The sequence below is a fragment of the Nyctereutes procyonoides genome, unplaced genomic scaffold (assembly GCF_905146905.1).
Source record: "Nyctereutes procyonoides isolate TBG_1078 unplaced genomic scaffold, NYPRO_anot_genome, whole genome shotgun sequence".
NCBI classification, from domain to species: domain Eukaryota; kingdom Metazoa; phylum Chordata; class Mammalia; order Carnivora; family Canidae; genus Nyctereutes; species Nyctereutes procyonoides.
In genome coordinates, this window is record NW_026575117.1 from 13,801,691 (window position 1) to 13,807,920 (window position 6,230).

Here is a 6,230-nt window from a genome sequence, read left to right on the forward strand (position 1 = left end):
CTATGATAATTTGATATCAATTATTTTATATACTGCATGCTAAATTGCATTAGCATTTAGATGTCAATAGTTTAAAACTATTGTAAGTATAATATAATATAATCAATTTATATATGAGTTGACTGATCCTTGCAAAGGAGCAAACAGGGAATATATGCTCTATAATGCTGCAACAAATATTTAATTATTTCTTATTTATATTACTCTTTTTTAAGGTTTTATACATTTATTCATGAGAGACACGGAGAGAGAGAGAGAGAGAGAGAGAGAGAGAGAGAGAGAGAGAGAAAGGGGCAGGGACACACAGGCAGAGGGAGAAGCAGGCTCCATGCAAGGAGCCCGATGTGGGACTCGATCCCAGGACTCCAGAATCACGTCTGGGGCCGAAGGCAGGCGCCAAACCACTGAACCACCCAGGGATCCCCTATATTATCCTTTAAGTCCCACTTTATTCTGGGCACATGGAATTTTTCAGGTAAATTTTATTGACTTCTTTGAGTTATTTTACATGTTTTTCTTTTGCTAAACTGTTAAAATATGTAAGGAAATTTCTTATTTATCAAATAAAATATAAGTTCACAGACAAAATTAAAACCTATAATGTTTTGCTGTATTATAATTGCACAGTATATATTTTAATTTGCTTCTGCTGTTATTGAGCCTTCTAGTTTATTTTTTACATCATACTTCTAAAAAAGTAGGCACATGTAGTAGTATTTAAATGTTTAAACTGATATGTGTTGTATATGCACAGTGTGATTTCGAAATTAACTTGGATTTGAAGACCTCTTGTTAAAAATTAGTCTTTAATAACCAACATTTTTACTTTTATAAGGACTGCATTTTAGAAATATTATTCTTATAGTATTTACCTGATAAAACGTACTAGATAATAAAGTATTATTTTTGAGAATTCTAGGGGCATATTATTGGAGAGCATTTTAAGTCATTGATGTTAAGCATATTGACCAATCTGGCATCTAATAGTTTAAATTTTTAATATAATGTCTAATGATGGTTGCAGTTCAAAGAATTTACAGATGGATTCACATAAAGATATGACATGTTTTCAGTGTGCCAATAGTTGCTTTTTCTATGCTATTTATTTTTGGTACATTGAACCTTATAAACACTTCATAGTTTTTTACTTAAGAGTTTGTAGGAAGACAAAAGGCAAGGATATGAATCTCTTGTAGGGCTCTCATAATTAATGGATGATAAAGGGACCTATGAAGTTACAGCAGTAAGAAATGTGAGAGTCAAGAAATCTTTCTACCATGTCATGTTTTCAGCCCACAGTTCTGTACGTAACATGGAAAAGCAAAAATTAAAATGTTGGAAATGAGGCAGAATTTAAGGATTAAAATGGCACAAGAGAAGGCACTTCAAAAACAAACTATCAGAAAATAAATTAGATACTGCAGACATTGAATTTAATATTACTGAAGATGCTAGATTACCGTTAATCTGAATTGACATTTAGCTGTACGTTCCTTCTTTATTTCTACTTTAAACATAAAGAAGAGCTATTGTAGCTCCTGGAGATACTGTGATTACTTCTTTTTCTTCACAGATCGTATTAAGAGAAGATTATAACATTTACATTTTATGTGTACAGTTTATTTACATATTCTGTGAAAAATTGACATGATTAGAACTATTTTATTTTACTTATTTTTTTTGAACCATTTTAATATGGAGCTTAAGAGGCCACTGCAGAGAACTTGCTTCAATCGTCTTTGTTTGAACTGGGTCAAGAGCTGTGGACAGGGCAATGTTTTAAGCAAGTGCTGGAGAAGTCAGCTGAAGAAAGGACATCTTGATCACAAGTAGTTTAGCCTTTTTTTTTCTTCTTAACTCATGCAGTTGCCACGCCCTCATAAAAAATCCTTTCTTTTACACTCCAAGTGGGACAGTATTTGGGTTTTACCCACACCCTCAAATTGCAATCTTTGATCCCAAATACACACTCCTTTTCCTCTCATTGTGGCTTTTTATTTTCAGGTTAACAATACATATATAATTTTAGTTTTTTTCCTATATGATTATCTTTTAGAAAATTCAAATTATTCTTTGGTTTTTTTTTTTTTTACTTCATTTATGAACTGGCTGTTTGAGCAGCCATCAGCTGTATGTGGCTCAAATGTAGCCATCAAAGGTAACAGAAATGAAGTCTACCTATTAGATTTTAAAGTAATTTTTCTATAATACAATGGGAAGCAATGCTGTGTTAAAGATGTTATGGAAACCTGAGGAATATCACAAAAGCTTTCATTTTGTGATAAAACATGTATGATTAAGATAGAATTATAGAATTTAGCCTGTTTCATAATTTATTTTTGCAATAGATAATAAAATTATATTTTAAATAAATGCAGAGAATATCTTGTCAATGGAAAATGATTCTGTGATCTTTTCAAATTTATGGTTTCTATTTCTTTCATTAATGAAAGTTTCACTATAGTTATTTGCTGACAAATCTACTTCTCTGGTGTGTCATCAATGAAACACTATTTCTCTAACTATGGTGATATTTTCACTTGCACAGGGGCTTGAAACCTGAAATAGGAATGAGATATAGAAGGAACAATTGAGCTATGTTTTGGTTAAGTAGTTAATGAGGTCTATAAACCCATTAAAATTTTTGTTGACTGGAGAAGTTCAAAATCCTCACTCTAACATACATTTAAATTTTAATTAGTAAATTTTGAACTTTTCTTTTCTTTTTTTTAAAGATTTATTTATTTATTCATGAGAGACACACAGAAAGAGAGAGAGGCCAAGGCACAGGCAGAGGGAGAAGTAGGTTCCCTACAGGGAGCACAATGTGGGACTTGATCCCAGATCCGGGGATCACACCCTGAGCCGAAGGCAGATGCCCAACCGCTAAGCCACCCAGGTGTCCCAATTTTGAACTTTCTTAATGAATTTAGAACAAATTGATAACAGACACTGCGGATGTCTTATGTTTATATAACTGGTGCTTCATATGTTTAGGCTTATCCCTCTTCCTTTGAAAAATATATTTTTTAACGATTTTATTTATTTATTTGAGAGAAAGTGAACACTAGTGGGCTGGAGTGGGGGCACAGGGAGAGGGAGAAGTAAACTACTTCTCCCTCTGTCCATCTCGGGACTGGATCCTAGGACTCTAAGACCATGACCTGAGCCAACGGCAGATGTTTAACCAAGTGAGCCACCCAGGTGCCCCTGAAAAATATTTTTAAATAAATTCCACTATATACACCTTCATACTATTTTAATATCAAAAATCGATTATATGATTGGTTGTAGTCATTTATTTTTTGGCATAAGATGGTGTCCTTTTTTTTTTTTTAAAAAAAAAGATTTTTATTTATTTACTCATGAGAGACACACAGAGAAAGAGAGGCAGAAACCCAGGCAGAAGGAGAAGCAGGCTCCATGCAGGGAGCCTGACATGGGACTTGATCCCAGGTCTCCAGGATCAGGCCCTGGGCTGAAGGCGGCGCTAAACCGCTGAGCCACCTGGGCTGCGGTATATTATTTCTGTAACCGTCATGCAAAAAACACTGGTGTTGGGATATACACCTACATACAATATATTATAAATATTTAAAATTTTCTGTACATGATGATGTTTGACTTTGAAAAATCCTTTCTGAGGAAAGACTGCCCCTCTATAAGATAGACAATTCTGAGAAATCTAAAAGTAAATAGCCAAGAGTATGCCTTTGATATATAAAGTAATTTCACCCCAGGAAATGATACTTCTCTACCATTATCATCCCATAACAAGATGCCAGACAAGTAGGGACCACCCTGCGCAACCTAGAACCCTCCAAGATTACTCAAACTCGCCAGTCTTTTTTTTTTTGTTTTGTTTTTTGTTTTTTATTTTTTGTATATTTTTTATTGGAGTTTGATTTGCCAACATATAGCTCAACACCCAGTGTGCATCCCGTCAAGTGCCCCCTTCAGTGCCCCTCACCCAGTCACCCCATCCCCCAACCCACCTCCTTTCCACTACCCCTTGTTCGTTTCCCAGAGTTAGGAGTCTCTCATGTTTTGTCACCCTCACTGATATTTCCCACTCATTTCCCCTCCTTTCCCCTTTATTCCCCTTCACTATTTTTTATTTTCTTCAAATGAGTGAAACCATATAATATTTGGTCCTTCTCTGATTGACTTACTTCACTCAGCATAATACCCTCCAGTTCCATCCACGTCGAAGCAAATGGTGGGTATTTGTCGTTTCTGATGGCTGAGGAATATTCCATTGTATACATAAACCACATCTTCTTTATCCATTCATCTTTCGATGGACACCGAGGCTCCTTTCACAGTTTGGCTATTGTGGGCATTGCTGCTAGAAACACTGGGGTGCAGGTGTTAAATGTTTACCCTGCTCTGCCTTAACTTTCCTTTGAAAACTCAATAAAGGCTTTATAGCCTGAGCTCTCCCTTAGATCCTGTCTTCTACTTCCTGTTAACCTTCCCTGTGGCTTCCTCACATGGCCCTGTACCGTATGCCGTGTCCCCTCTTTCTTAGATCTATGAGTATAATAAAGTGATGTGGAGTTTTTTGAGCCTCTCTTCTGTTCCTTCCTATGGTTACATCGAACTGACCATTTCACAAAAGAATACAAAATCCCGACATACTGTTTTTATTTATTTTTTTCCTGATGTAAGTTAAGTGGATGGGCAGAAAGAAGTCATTTATTTCATTAAAAAGAGAGAGAGAGAGAGAGAGAGAGAGAGAGAGACATTCATTTGGGAAATCTGCAATCTCAAAATATGGTGATTACAGAAATTATAATCTGACTCTCCTAGAACCCAATTGAGAACATAGTGTTATGACACTAAAGAACCATTAGCGCTACATTTCTAGCACCAATTATCCATCTTCTTTTTTATTTTTAAAATCATATTGCCAAAAAATTAACAGAAACAACTAAAAACAACAATGGAAGCATGATTATGAATAGCTCTCAGCAACAGATCTCTGAAAAAACATTAATTTTCCTATTCATAATTTAATCATCTGTATAACTACTAGAAGAAAAAAATCAAAGTTCATCCACATGATGGAGCTCATGTAGAAATGATAAAGGTGCTATCAACTGGCAACATGAGGAAATTAAGCAAAATAATTATGTTTCTCCTACGTTTTACTGGTTCCCTCATTCATTTTGGTATGGAAAGAGGCCAGATAATAAAATGCTCCTGTTCTTTAACTCATTGAAAAGTTATCTTCTATAGTATATTCTGAAGCTTATGGGCCATGACTTGACATTACAGGCATGGCTTAATTAATAAAAGCACAAAAATAAGTAGGCTCATAAAAACATAAATTTGTTTAGAGCAGCGCCTCTCAAACATTACTGTTCATAAGATCCATCCAAAGAGCTTAGTTAAAATACAGATTTTTGGTCACCACTCTTAGAGACTGATTCAATAAGTCTTATGTGGATCCCAAGTAGTTGTCTCCCAGGTAATACTGATGATCTTGGGATGGTATTTGTAGCCAACACCAGAATGGTTAAAATATCCTCTTTGTTAATTGCTTAACAACAAATTTTAGTGCCATATTGCAGTATAGATTGTAAATCGTAAGAGAGAAGTTATGGTGTATTCAATGATTATATTTACCAGTGCATGCAGACCAAGGTTAGAAAGACATTTAATATAAGCAGAAGACGAAACTAAAGGTTTGGAGTACTTAAAATATTAAACTTTCACCCATTTAAACATTTAATATATATTATTGAACACCTACTAAGGATTTGTATGTTGATGTATGGTGAGTTCTATGAGCTTACACTCAAGACACTCCAAGACTATGCCTGCATGAGGTTACATTTTTGAAAGTGAGATATAAGTTAAACAAAGAAACACACAAATAAACATATACTTACACATCCTGATAAGTTCTCTGTAAGAAAAAAAGGGTACTGTGGGAGTCTATGAGGTCTAATCTTCCTGAGATAAGATAGTTCATGATAAAGCTTCACATTTAAAGTTAAATTTGCATGTTGAGTAGAAGTCAGCAAGAATTAATTTGTGGACCAGGAAGAAAGAATATCAAGCTCAAATACCCCTTGGTATATTGAAACAAGACTAGGGTGCTAAGGTAGGGGAAGAAAGCCAGCAGCAGGGTAAGTGTGGGTAGGTCTTTGTGTTCTAGGTTAGGAATTGCACATTTAATCTAAGCGCAGTAGGGAGACATTGAAAGAATAATTTTAAAGATC